Genomic DNA, 13,938 nt, shown 5'->3' on the forward strand with positions numbered 1-13,938 from the left:
CTGTGGAGACAGACACAAACTGGATGGCTTGAAGCTTATAACAGGTTGCTGAGAGCCAAACATGGAGAGCTTCTGACAGTGGCTAGCACCAAAGTACCTCCCAGGAAGCCCAGAATTGGCAGACAAATAGTCACACTCAGTCAACAGAAGAACAAGATTAAAGGGGAGCTCCCAAGAGGCACTATACTCTGCTAAGACAAATGTCACTTCACTATTTTTTGGTGTGCATTTTTTTTGCATTAGTCAAACCTCAGTTATTGAATATATCCCATCTCAAACAATTAGGTTCTTGACCAAGTTACTCATGGAAAAATGTCTCAGTCTTGAACAAAACTTTGGTCTTCAACCTGGTCACTCTTTCATGCTGATATATCAGCATGACAAAAGGTGTCTCTCACAGCACAAACAAAGGAGAGAATGTGAATCATTTTACCACTAAACCTCACATAGATAACATCTCAGGAGATTGTATTGTGAATATTTTTGTGTTTTTTTTTCTTCTTTGCTTTTGTTACTGGCAAAATGGATGATTAACACAATTTTAAAACATGAAGAAGCCAACAAGAGTGATAATGCTGCTAAGGGTGTGAAAGAAAAAATGATCACAGGCAATTGAAGAGGTAGAAAAACTGTTATTGATTTGGATAAAGAAAAAGCAGTTAGCAGTGACAGCATTTTGGAGGCAGTGATATGTGAAAATACTGCATACTGCCTTCCTAAAAATCACCCCTGGAATGAGTACTGAAAATTATTAATTTAAGGCTCGTAGGGGGTGGTTCAATAAATTTAAGAAGTGTTTGTTTATAGATTAAACAGTACATTAGACATGTACTGTATATAAGACAGATTAAAACAAGGAATTATTTGGTGGTCTGGAGCAAATTAATTCAATTTACATTATTTATAATGGGAAAAAGTAATTATTATTATTTTTTTTAACAAATTGCTTCTGAACAGCCTTCCAGAACAAATTAAGTTCAAAAACTGAGGTTTCACTGTCTCTTCTCTGTTGCTTTATTAATTTAGTCTCTCTTTTTTCTTTCTTTTTTTTTTTTGCATAAACATTTATTTACTAACGAAATGGTCGCTCTTAATTAAACCAATTCAGAAATAGTTGCATGTAACATGGTTGTGATAACTGAACACAGTAATGGGAAAAAAGTGTGGAGAAATTTGCTCATTGCACTGAGCTTATTTATCCTCATGGCTAATTCCCATCTGGAAGGATGATGGAATTTTTACTCCACTTTCTCATAGATCCGAGTACAGTTGACATTGTACATGACACATTCCACCACTAGCCTCCCGCCCTCCAGCCGCCGCATGATGGTGCTCTCCTTCCCGTCCCACTTCTGGTGCTGGACCAGCGCGCCATTGACGAAGTGGCAGACGGTCTGAGTTTTCCTGCCATCTGCTGTGATCTCTTCAAACTTCTCTCCCAGATTGCATGAGAACTGGATGGTCTTCAGCGTGCTCTCAGTTTTGACAGTGAGGTTTGCTGTCGGAAGAGATGACACAATCTGGCTTGGCCATGGCGCCCATTATCCACAGAGCCATTCCCACGCCTAATTCCTTCATGTACTCGTCGAAGCCTTTGCTCTCCACTAAGTGCTATCTCCCTACCAGCTGCTGGATGGAGGCCATGGTGGGCACGGAGTCATGCGAGACCTGAGCGGAGCGGAGTGCGATGATGGGAGTGCGGCCTCTTTTCTTTCCTATCTCTAACTTTTCTCATTCTGTTTTTCTTCTTTCTCCTGCTTTCTTGTCTTTTTCACTTTTCCTGTTTTTATGTCTTTCTTCTTTCTTGTCGTTCCTTATCATAAGTTTTTTCTTCCTGTTTTCTTCCATATCATTTACTTTCTCCTAGTTTTTATTCTTACTTGTTTTCTTTCCTTCTGCCCTTTCATATTCCTGTTTCTTCCCTTTTCTTTTCCTTCTCATATTATTTCTTTTCCTTTAGTAATCTTGTCCTATTTTCTTCCTCCTAATTCTCTTTTCTTCTGTGGTTGCTTTTGTTGTTATTATAGGTAGTCTTTTCTATGGTTTTGTTTTGTTTATTGTTTTTTGTTGTTTTTTTTCTGTTAGCATCTGCACAGCAGCTTATGCAAAGTGGTCAGGTTGAGCCTACCAGTCAGCCTGCCTGACAAGAGATTCCACCCATGAATGGGACAACAATAATTAAGACACAATTACAACAGGAGATCCCAAAGAACCCACACAAAGAATACTTTTAGAGCATCCAGCTCAGGAGATCAAAGAGATGGCACCACTGTGTCCCATAAAACACTTACTTAATAAGGCCACCCTATGAAAAATGCAAGGTATAGCAGTTTGATCTAATACATAGAAACAAATACAAAGGGACAGCAAAAATAGGGAGACAAAGAAATAGTTCCCAAATGAGAGAAAATGAGGAAACTTCAGAAAAGGAGCTAAACAAAATGGAGGCAATTTATCAGATATAAATTTCAAAGTAATGGTTATAAGGATACTCAAGGAAGTTAGTGAGAATTACAAGAAACATAGTGGAAACTACAATAGCATGAAAAAAGAAATAGAAACCATGAACAGGAACCACTCAGAAATGAAAAATAACATGTCTGACATCAAGAATGCACTGGAAGGAATCAAAGGTTGAGTGAATGAGGCAGAAGATTGAATAAATGACTTGGAACACAAGATAGAAAAACATCCAATTGGCGCAGCAAAAAGAAAAATGAATTAAAAAGCAGAAAGGGAAAAAAAAGCAGGAGGATAATTTAAGGAAACTTTGGGACAACATGAAATGTAACAATATTCACATCATAAGGGTACAAGAAGGAGAGGAAAGTGTGCAAGGAATAGAGGATCTATTTAAAGAAATAATGACGAAAATTTCCTAACCTGGTGAAGGTAAAAGTCACACAACTTCAGGAAGCACAGAGAGTTCCAGTCAAGATGAACACTAAGACACACACCCCAAGACACATAGTAATTAAAATGACAAAGAAATTAATAGTAATTAAAGACTTAGTGGATAGAGCATCAGCCCACAGACTGAAGGGTCCTGGGTCCAATTCTGGTCAAGAGCATGGACCTTGGTTTCAGGTTTGAGCCCCAGCCCTGGGTGCACGCAGAGGGTGGCCAATCAATGTGTCTCTCTCACATGGACATTTCTCCTCTCTCTCTGTCTCTCCCCTCCCATCACATCTTTGGAAATCAATGAAAAAATATCCTCAGGATAGTTCCAAATAGAGGATACAACCCTGGTAAATTTATATGTACACAATATAAGAATATCTAAATATATATAAGAAATTCTAGGAAGACCTTTAGGGAGATATCAATAGCAATGCAGTCATAGCAGGGGACTTTATTTACTATTTTATTTTATTTTTTTATCCTCACCCAAGGATATTTTTCCCATTGATTTCTAGAGAGAGTAGAAGGAAGGGAGGAGAGAGAGAGAGAGAGAAAGAGAGAGAGAGAGAGAGAGAGAGAGAGAGAGAGAGAGAGGAGAGAAATACATTGATTGGTTGCCTCCCACATGTGCCCTTAACTGTGGCTGGGGAACCTGCAACTGAGGTACATGCCCTTGACTGGGAATCAAACCCATGATCCCCTGGTATGTAGTCCAACTCTATAATCACTGATCCAACCCAGTCATGGCAATAGTAGGGGAGTTTAACACCTCACTGTCATTATTCACTGATGACATGATATTGTACATAGGAAACCCTAAAGAGTCCATCAAAATACTACTATAAAAAACCCTACTATATTTAGTAAATAAATTCAGCAATGTAGTAAAATACAAAATTAATACCCAGAACTCAATGGCATTGTTACATACTAATAATGAACTTTCAGAAAGGGAAACTGAAAAAACAATCCCATTTAGTATTGCAATAACAACAACAAAAGATACCTGGGAATAAACTTAACAAAGAAGGTAAAAGAACTGTACTTGGAAAACTATACGACATTTTAAAAAGGAATAGATGAAGATACAAATAAATGGAAGAATGTATTTATGGGTTGGGCAAATCAACATCATTAAAATATCCACACTACCCAAAGCAATCTATAGATTCAATGCAATTCCTATTAAATTACCAATAGCTTATTTCACAGATCTAGAACAAATACTCCAAAAATTTTATGGAACCAAAAAAGATCCCAAATGGCTGTAGCAATCTTGAGAAAGAATAACCATATTAGATGGAACACAATACTGGATAACAAACTATACTACAAAGCCATTGTAATCAAAACAGCCCGATACTGGCACAACAACAAGAATATAAACCAATGGAACAGAACAGAGATCCCAGAAATTGGCCCAAGCCATTATGCTCAATTAATACTTGACAAAGGAGGTAACAGCATACAATAGAGTAAATATAGTCTCCTCTATACATGGTGTTGGGGAAATTAGACAGGTACATGGAAAAGAAAAAAGAAACTAGACCACCAATTTACACCATACACAAGAATAAACTAAACTAAAAATGGATAAAAGACTTAAATATGTCAGGAAACTATAAAAAATTCTGGAAGAAAACATAGGAAGTAAAATCTCAGACATCTCTTCTAGCAATATGTTTATGGATACATGACTTAGGGCCCTGGTCAGCAAACTGCGGCTCATGAGCCACATACAGCTCTTTGGCCTCTTGAATGTGGTTCTTCCACAAAATACCACGTGCGGGCGCACATGTACAGTGCAATTGAAACTTTGTGGCCCATGCGCAGAAGTAGGTATTTTGTGGAAGAGCCACACTCAAGGGGCCAAAGAGCCGCATGTGGCTCTCAAGCCGCAGTTTGATGACCACTAACTAGGGCGAGGGAAACAAAGGGGGAAAATAAACAAATAGGACTACATCAAAATAAAAACCTGCACAGCAAAAGAAACCATCAACAAAATGAAAAAGGATCCTACTATATGGAAAACTATATTTTCCAATGATACATTTGATAAGGGTTTAATTTCCAAAATATACAAAGAACTCACTAAACTCAACACCAAAAAGACAAACAATCCAATTTAAAAAGTGAGCAGAGGACCTGAATAGACACTACTACAAAGAGGACATACAGAGGGCCAATATACATATGAAAAAGTTCTCAAAAGTCAGTCAACCAACCAGTCGCTATGATGTGCACTGACCACCAGGGGGCAGATGCTCCGACTGTTATGTTAGCTTGCTGCTGGGGTCCAGCCAATCAGGACTGGGCAAGACAGGCCCAACAAGCCCTGGAGCTCTCCCACGGTTCCTCCCTTACTGGCCAACCTCTCCCATCCCTCCCCCACCCCGATCATGCACTGGTGGGATCCCTCAGCCTGGCCTGTGCCCTCTCGCAATCCAGGACCCCTCAGGGGATGTAAGAGAACCAATTTCAGCCTGATCCTGCAGGCCAGGCCTAAGGACCCCACTGGTGCATGAATTCGTGCACCGGGCCTCTAATGAGGCTATAAGAAAGAAGAAGCTCTTACCCTTTGAGATAGTATGGAGGGATCTGGAGACTATTATGCTAAGCAAAATAAGCTAGTTAGAGAAAGACAAATATCACATGATCTCACTTATATGTGAAATATAATGAACAAAATGAACTAATGGACACAATAGGTCCAGAGATAGGGATGCATGGAATAGAATAACAGATTATAGAGGAGTAGGAGGGGACAGGAAGAGATTAACAAATTACATATATGCATATATTAGTAACCTAGGGACACAGAAAATAGTATGGGCAAGGTCTCGGTTGGGGCTGGGGTTTAGTGGAGGGGGGCAAAAAGGGAGAAATGGGAGTCACCTGTAATACTGTCAACAATAAACAAAACAAAATAAAACAGAAAACCTTCAGTTTGTTATAGATAAAAAAGCCTTTGAAAGTCAATTAAAATGTCACTCAATATCTAAAATTATAGAACCTCAAATGAGTCTTTATAAATTGTTTTAATAGAGTTTAAAGTCTAGCACCTATCAAAATACTTTATGCATAGTAGGTTTCCTATGAAATTATTCTGGAATGAGTGACTGAATTCATGAGTATGCTTTTGAAAAATAGACATTTTTCCTTTTATTATGTTTGGAAGGTTTGTTTTCCTGTTTTAATCTATGATATAGCTTGCATGACATTTTCTTATTAGTAATGTGTGTGTATATGTTTTTAAGGAATCCAAGGATATCTCTCCAGTTTAAATAAAAGAAAGGAAATAACTCTCATCATGAAAGACAAAAAGAAATGACTAAATACCTGGCCAAAATTTAATTAAGAACAGAAACAAAGTTTTTGTGTTTGCAGTAAGATATAGGGTGTCGCAAAATTCACGCAAGATTTGCAATTGAATTGAATTGCAATCTTGCGTGAATTTTGGGACACCCTATATAAGCGGTAAAAAGAAAAGGAGTTTATTAACTTTTAAGAAAATATAAAACCCTTCTCTATGCAGCAGAATGAAAACACACAAAATAACTCTATACATTTCAGCCTTTATGCTGGTGAAAAGTAAAGACATTTCCCAGTATACATCTATATATATAAAAACCTAAGTGACACTTATGAAGGAACAACTGGAATGACCAGAATGACTGGTTGCTATGACATGCACTGACCACCAGAGGGCAGATGCTCAATGCAGGAGCTGCCCCCAGCCCCTTGCCCGGGTCACCGATGGGGCCTGCTAGCCAACCTCCCAGCTCCTCCCCCGTGACCAGCAGGTCTCGATTGCCTGATCTTGGCCAGGCCCTTGGGCTGGGCTGGGGAACTGGGGGTGGCGGCGGACGGGGTCCCTTTCCCAGGGGGCTGAGGGCTGGCTCCCTACTTGGGGCCAGTGGCCACCCTCCTGTGTTTCTCCCCCTGGCCGGCAGGCCCCAATTGGCCCACCACCCACCTGCTTTGGTGGCATTTGGCCTTCTCCCTGGCCAGCAGGACCCAATCGCCTGGCCAGGGCGGGGCTGAGTGGCAGTGGATGCAGGCAGCGAGGGAAGGAGGAGGCGGGAAGGTGGGGAACTTGATCGGCCCTGATCACCGGCCAGGCCTAGGGACCCCACCCATGCATGAATTTCATGCACCAGGCCTCTAGCAATTAAATAATCAGATAAATTCAAACCAAAAAAATACCTCTTTCTCAAAAGCATTTTTGTGTCCTGGGTTACCATGGCAACTCAGTTTAACCAGTGTATACTCAAAAAGAACTATTCATTTTTAGTTACTCTTTTATTTTTTATTTTTAGTGTGTGTGTGTGTGTGTGTGTGTGTGTGTGTTTACAATAAACTAAAGTCTATATTTAGAAATTCAGGTAAAAAGCACAGCAGTGCCTTTGGCTATAGAAGTTAAATCAGAAATATAAACTAGCAATGAGACAATTTCTTTCAAATAGCAGGAAACACATTCTTTACTACCATTAAGTAAATCATTATTTGTGTTCATCTATTAATTTTGGATTTAAGAAGAAAAAAACAACTTTGCTAATTATGACATCTGACCAGATAACCCAATCAGTATATCTTAAATCAGGGGTCCTCAAACTACGGTCCGCAGGCCACATCCAAATACAAATATTGTATTTGTTCCCGTTTTGTTTTTTTACTTCAAAATAAGATATGTGCAGTGTGCATAGGAATTTGTTCATAGTTTTTTTTTAAACTATAGTCCGGTCCTCCAACGGTCTGAGGGACAGTGAACTGGCGCCCTGTTTAAAAAGTTTGAAGACCCCTGTCTTAAATAATAGAGCATGAAATAAAGGGCCATTTAATTTTTGATGACTTGAACTCCTTAATGACATTTCAGTTTTACATACTGTAGAATGGTTCAAAAACCTTTGCAGATTTGCTTAAGAACCCTGCTGGTATTTAGGAAACTTTTAAAAGGTAATGTTCTTATTCATTTGTTAATACACATTATTAATGTAAAATTCTTAGTCATTTATAAACAGATATTTAAATCTTGGGTGCTGGAGTGATCTGTTTTAAGATCTCAGGGATGTTATTTGACTTATTTACTCCAGAGCATCATAAGTTTCCTTCCCTCCCTCCCAAGGGGAAAAAAGAAGTCTGCAGAATGGAGGCAAATTTCCAGACTAAAGAAAACTAAGATTTTTCAGGCTTGGAATATAATCCATAGTTAAAAGGAGTGCCAAGTATATATATGCAACTTTTACATTTTTTATGAAACAAAAAGATGAATTTCAGCTGTCATATTCTTTCAGAATGAATGAGACATGATGAGATGTTACACACTATCATCCTATATAATAGAAGGGTAATATGCAAATTGACCGTAAAGCCACCAGAACAACTAGTTGCTATGATGCACACTGACCACCAGGGGGCAGATACTCAATGCAGGAGCTTCCCCCCTGGTGGTCAGTGCACTCCCACAGGGGGGAGCTCTGGGCAGCCACAAGCTGGGCTGATGGCTATGAGCCCAGTGGAGGTGGTGGGAGCCTCTCCTGCCTCCTCTGCTGTGCTAAGGATGTCCTACTGTGGGAGGACAGGCCTAAGCTGGCAGGTGGACATCCCCAAAGGACTCCTGGGCAGCCAGAGGGATATCTAACTGCCAGCTTAGGCCTGATCCCCCTGGGGGTAGGCCTAAGCCAGCAGGTGGAGATCCCTCTAAAAGTCCCGGACTGCGAGAGGGTGCAGGCCGGGCTAAGGGACCCCGAGTGCATGAATATTCATGCAGCAGGATTCTAGTCTATAATAAAAACTTCAGTTTTCTGCCTGAAGTTGACCTGGAAAGTGGTACAAAGTCTATAGCTGCTTTAAAAAAAACGGTAAGATAACAGATTTTAAAAGCCTGTAAACCACTGAAAGCACACACACACACACACACACACACACACACACATATATATCTATATATTTGTCCACTGTTTTTATATCTCACTATTTCTTTATTCAATATTCCCTTATTCCTACACAATTCCCTTTTATCCAGGACCTTTAAAGGATCAGAAAGACAAAACCATTTGCATCAAATGAACAGAAAGAAAACAATGTTGGCTCTTCGGGGGCACAGCAAAATCAGCAAGGGACAACTACGGGTAAGCGCAGCATTAAAGAATGCAGGCTCAGATCTTAGACACCGAGTGTAATCGAGAAAAGTAAATCACTGTAATTAAGAATAAAATAGTAAAATGGCTTGTCTTCACGGGGTTCCGTGCAGTAGCTGCACGTGGAGCGGGCTTCTCCTCCAGCCCTCATTGCCCACAGCCTCCCAGGCAGCCCCACACCGAGGCTGAAAAAGGCAACCCAGCTCCACGCGCACGCACTTTGGGGCGAGCCGGCCCTCAGGAAGCTGCGGACACACGCCCTGCCTGGCCCTCCCTCCAGCACCATCCTGCTCTCAGCGTTCCAGTTGCTAGGGCCTGTCTCCTTGACTTTTGACTGCACGTGCCGTGAGGGTGGCCTGGGTTCTTTCTTTATCGACTGCGTCTGGCCAGCAGACCCATCGCCTCCCTTGGCCAATATCTCGCTGCCTAAATTCCGAGGAAAAAGAAATAAGAGGAAAATTCGGTTGTTTTGAGAAGCAGCTGATTGCCCTAAAGGATAGCAGAAGTCCAATGTTTCCAAGCACCTCTTCAGATAACACGGAGGGAAAATAACCGTCATCAAGAGGGAGGTACTGCCAGGGAGCATACCTTTAACGCTTATGTTCACAGTAATCTTTTGGGGATAAAACCGCCCACTTTTGTAGCTCCAAAGCGTTTCCTTTTAGACTGTCAACAGAATAGAGATGTTCTAGGCACTTTGATGTTGCCCTGATAACTGAGTGCACATTTTGGGGGTCTACTGGCATCATTTCTAAACTACTAATTGAGACAGAAATCCTGGAAAATCTCATTACACCGAAGACCATCTTATTTTGGATTAAATAGTTATGGCCCAACTATAGTGTTTGAAATGTAAAATAAGTCATTGTTACAGAAAGAAAACAACTTAGATACTGTGGGTCTTCAGAGGCTATCAGGAAGTGGTGACTTTTTCATCTTTTGACCAAAAACTTTTTCCAAATTTATAGTGATAACATTTTGGAGGTAGAAGAAAAACAGAAGATCATTTTTACTGTTCTGTATTTACTAGCTGAAAGAGCACTGGCAGATCGAACTTTTTGCTAACATGGGAAATTTTAGAATGATTGGCATAGCATATGTATTTTAAAATTCTGCATTAATTATAAAGCTAAATTTTACCTAGATTCTCTATAGAAGTTTTGAAGAATTATTTTCTTATCTTATTTTTCTTTTATAGGTATTCTGCTTGGATTCAGTATAGTGTTCACATAGAATGATTTTCATTAAGATGTAATTTAGATTCAAATGAATTATTTTTCAACAATAATTCAAACATGTTCCAAAGCTTTTCAATTCTCAACTAATAGCTGTGAAAAATAGTGCTTATTATTAATTAAAATGCAAAACCACCCACAACTTCTCCGAAGACCTTTACCTCCAAAGCTCCCTAAGCTGCTGTTACGTAAGACTAAAATCCATAGAGGTATGTATATTCATCAGATATGTTATTAACTATTTTTCATAGAAAGTTCTCAATTTGCACAGCTCAGAATCACAATAGTTAAAAGACATTAATAACCAGTAACTGACAATTGTTTGTTGTATGATGATAGCATTCAATTTAATTCTACAAGTATAGTTGATTCTCATTATTTGTGGATATTGAAGGGATGAATTTACCTAACTGCTAAAATTTATTTGTAACCTTCAAATCAGTATTGTTCTGTGTTTTCTCTTTTTAACTTAACACTATATCATGAAGAACACTGCAGAGCAGCATACAGAGCTGCTTCTCACTCCTTGTGAAGCTGTGTGCAGGAGGGGCGTATGTATAGTGTATATATGGTAACTCTCAGTCATTCTGAATATGCTCAGGGCAGTGAAAACACATATGTTCCCAGCTGAGATATTCTGACATTTTGTTTCAGCTCTCATATTGTAAACAACTGTACTTTCCCCAGTCTCTTTAGTGCCATGTTTTCTGAATATTTGTGCCTCTTGTTGGCGATTTTGCTGCCTAAAATATCCCCCAGGCACAATGCTAAAGTGCTGTCTAGTCTTCTTAAGCATAAGAAGGCTGTGATGTGCTTTATAGATAAAAATATGTTAGATGAGCTTCCTTTAGGCATGAGTTACAGTGTTGTTGCCTATGAGTTCAATGTTAATGAATCAATAATATATGTTAAATAAAGTGTCTTTAAAATAGAAAAACATATAAAACAATATTATGCATTGATTAGTTGTTGCTAATGTTGAGAGGCTTGCAGGAATCTAATCCTATTTTCCCTAGAAGCTATGGCTCTGTTGGATAATTCAGTGTTCACTGACACATTATAGAACAGTTTGGTCATAAATAACATGAATTAACTATTTATAAGCACAGGACTAGGAGCTGGGGATATAGTGAGTAGAATAGGCCCTGTGAATCCTCTCCATTAGTTACTCTCTGGTGAGATCAAATAATTACATATGTAAATGTAAAATTGCCCTGTGATTAATGCTGCGAAGTAAATATGAGCCACTTTTATAACTATAACTTTATATAATACCCTTAATCTTCTTTTTCCCTATATAGTATCTATCTATTGACTTGATAAAATTTGCATGTCCCTCTTCTTTCCCATATTTTGGTTTCCTCTACCACCTGATTTTGGCTGATTGTATTAATTATTTTAGTGTCAATTTATACTTTTAAAATGTGCTTAGTCTATAACTTGATTTACAGTGTTAAATTATTACCTTTTGACCCATGGCTATTAAAGATGTTTAAATCAACACACCTATACTACCACCAATTTCCTTTTTCACTTGCCCTACCAACTTTTATTATATCATTTCTACATGATCATTTCTACATTTTTATAATTTTCTACTTTTACAAAATGTTCTGTAATAGTAATACCCACAGTTATGTAGATTCACTGCTTACTACCAGATCTTTTGTTGTAGTTTTTCCATTCATCTTTTGATTGAAATTTATGCTCCAGTATAAAGTTTCTCATTATTGATATTTGGGGGCAGAATAATTTTTTTCAGTAGGAGGTGGCTCTTCTGCTTTTGGCACCTTGGAAATTCTATGACCTTGACTATTATTAATACTATTCTTCAAAGGCTCTTGGCAGAGTGCTTTGCACACAGTAAGGGTTCCAAATATTTGTTGAATGGGTGAATTAATATTTAAAATAACTGAAATGTAATTTTTAAAAATGAATACTCAAACACAAATAAAATTTTGAAATAAATATCTACAATTTGCATGCAGTTCTAAATGCCATAGGGGACTAATGACATGATTGATCTAGCATTTCAGGACCTTTCAAGACCATTAATTAAGCTTTAAAGATGAAATACACACAAAAAGAACCTTAAGTAACCATACAAAGCGGCATAGAATTAATGTCAAATTAATAGTAGAGACAGTATAAGTTAATAGATGTGGATGCCGGGGTCCAACCCCAGCAGGTCCAGGGGTCCCCAAAGGTGTAGACGGAGTCAGAGAAGAAGGAAAGACACGGAGACAGTGTTCAGTTGATCAGCAGCCTAGCCAGGATCTCCAGCCAGGATCTCCAGCCAAGTTCTGGTCTGGATCTCCAGCGAAGTTCTGCTGTTTATTGTCTTGTTACATCCGTATTTATCCCAGTTGATTTTAATCCTGTCAATTTCTATTACAAAGGTTAGGGCGTTTCTTATCTCCATTCCAGGGAGTAAAGATTATGTAGCTTAAGCATGATTGTTTGTAGTGATTAACTACCCGCCTGGCACTTAGTTAAGGAGTTTCATCCCCTCCCTGACTTCAGGGAAAAATTCCTACCTGGGGAAACAACCTTTCTTGGAGAGGTGACCTTGGTTAAAACACACAGCGCTAAGGGGAGCAAACATATTAAGAACAGTATGCTATATACGCCAGGTCCCTTGAAACATATGCTGTGCAGATGTTTCTTTCCTACAGCGACTGTGTCAAGCAGCAAGGGTGGACCGGCTTCCTGCAAATTCCCCCTTTTTTATTTTTTAAATGATAGCGCATGCAAATCAGTGGCCACCTCTCAGATTGGGCCATTTAAGTCTCGGAAGAAGAGTGGCAAGCAATGATAGTGAGTATAGCTATAAACATAGTGGATGGAGCGCAGAAGGAGCCCCATTCCTGTAGAAGGTTGCCAGCCTCTTCAGTCAAGGGATTTCAGCTGTCCTCAAGTTGTTGGTTTGGTTGTCTTTGTTGGTCTGGCTAGCGGGCGGCGTCACTGTCGATAGGCTTCCCGAAGCGTCAGCAAGTTGAAGGGCTGCATCAAAGGGTCCATCAGGACCGTGGTTGATGGTGGTGTCGATGTCCGAGGAGGAGTAAGCTGTGCCCTCTGGATCCAGCTGATATGGAAAATGGAGGGTAGTAGAAAAAGAAGAGAAAGCAAAAGAACTACAAGGCATGGAAGTGTTTAGAAAAAAGAGGGAGAAGAAAGGGAAGAAGGCAGCATCCTGACACAGCCCTTTCCTTCAGCTGCCCCTTTCCCTGTGGTCCAAGGTAGAAATGGGAAACAAGTCCTGTTGCAGTGAGAGGGCAGCTGCTGTCAGCCAGTCTCTGTCTTTACCTGGGTCCCGATCTGAGCTGGGCATGGGAAGCAGGAAGCAGCCATGGGGACAGGAGACCTTCCTCAGAAGGGCCGAGTGTTCAAGCCCCTGCACCATTGGGGAGGGGGGTCTGTGCCCCACCTTTGTTGCACCCCAAGTTTTCTCCTACTGGCCCCCGACTGTGCCTCTCTTAGGTTGCCCCACCCTGTGGAGTCTTACCCGTCGTTGACTACCAGCCATCTCTGGGCCAAGTAGGGTGATGTGAGGTTCAGTTTTGTCTCCTTGATAGCCTATGTCCCTCTGGCCTCCATGCCCAGCAACTGCCTTGGGATCCCCTTGCCTGCTGGCGGGGCTCTGGCATTGATCATAGGGAAGT

The 13,938-nt window shown here is 40.0% G+C and overlaps 1 pseudogene; it reads right to left on the bottom strand.

Annotated features, from left to right (window-relative positions):
* Positions 1-1,238: 1,238 nt before the first annotated feature.
* On the bottom strand, positions 1,239-1,644 carry LOC118652165 (annotated as a pseudogene).
* Positions 1,645-13,938: the final 12,294 nt, after the last annotated feature.

The sequence above is a fragment of the Myotis myotis genome, unplaced genomic scaffold, assembly GCF_014108235.1.
Source record: "Myotis myotis isolate mMyoMyo1 unplaced genomic scaffold, mMyoMyo1.p scaffold_m19_p_3, whole genome shotgun sequence".
NCBI lineage: Eukaryota > Metazoa > Chordata > Mammalia > Chiroptera > Vespertilionidae > Myotis > Myotis myotis.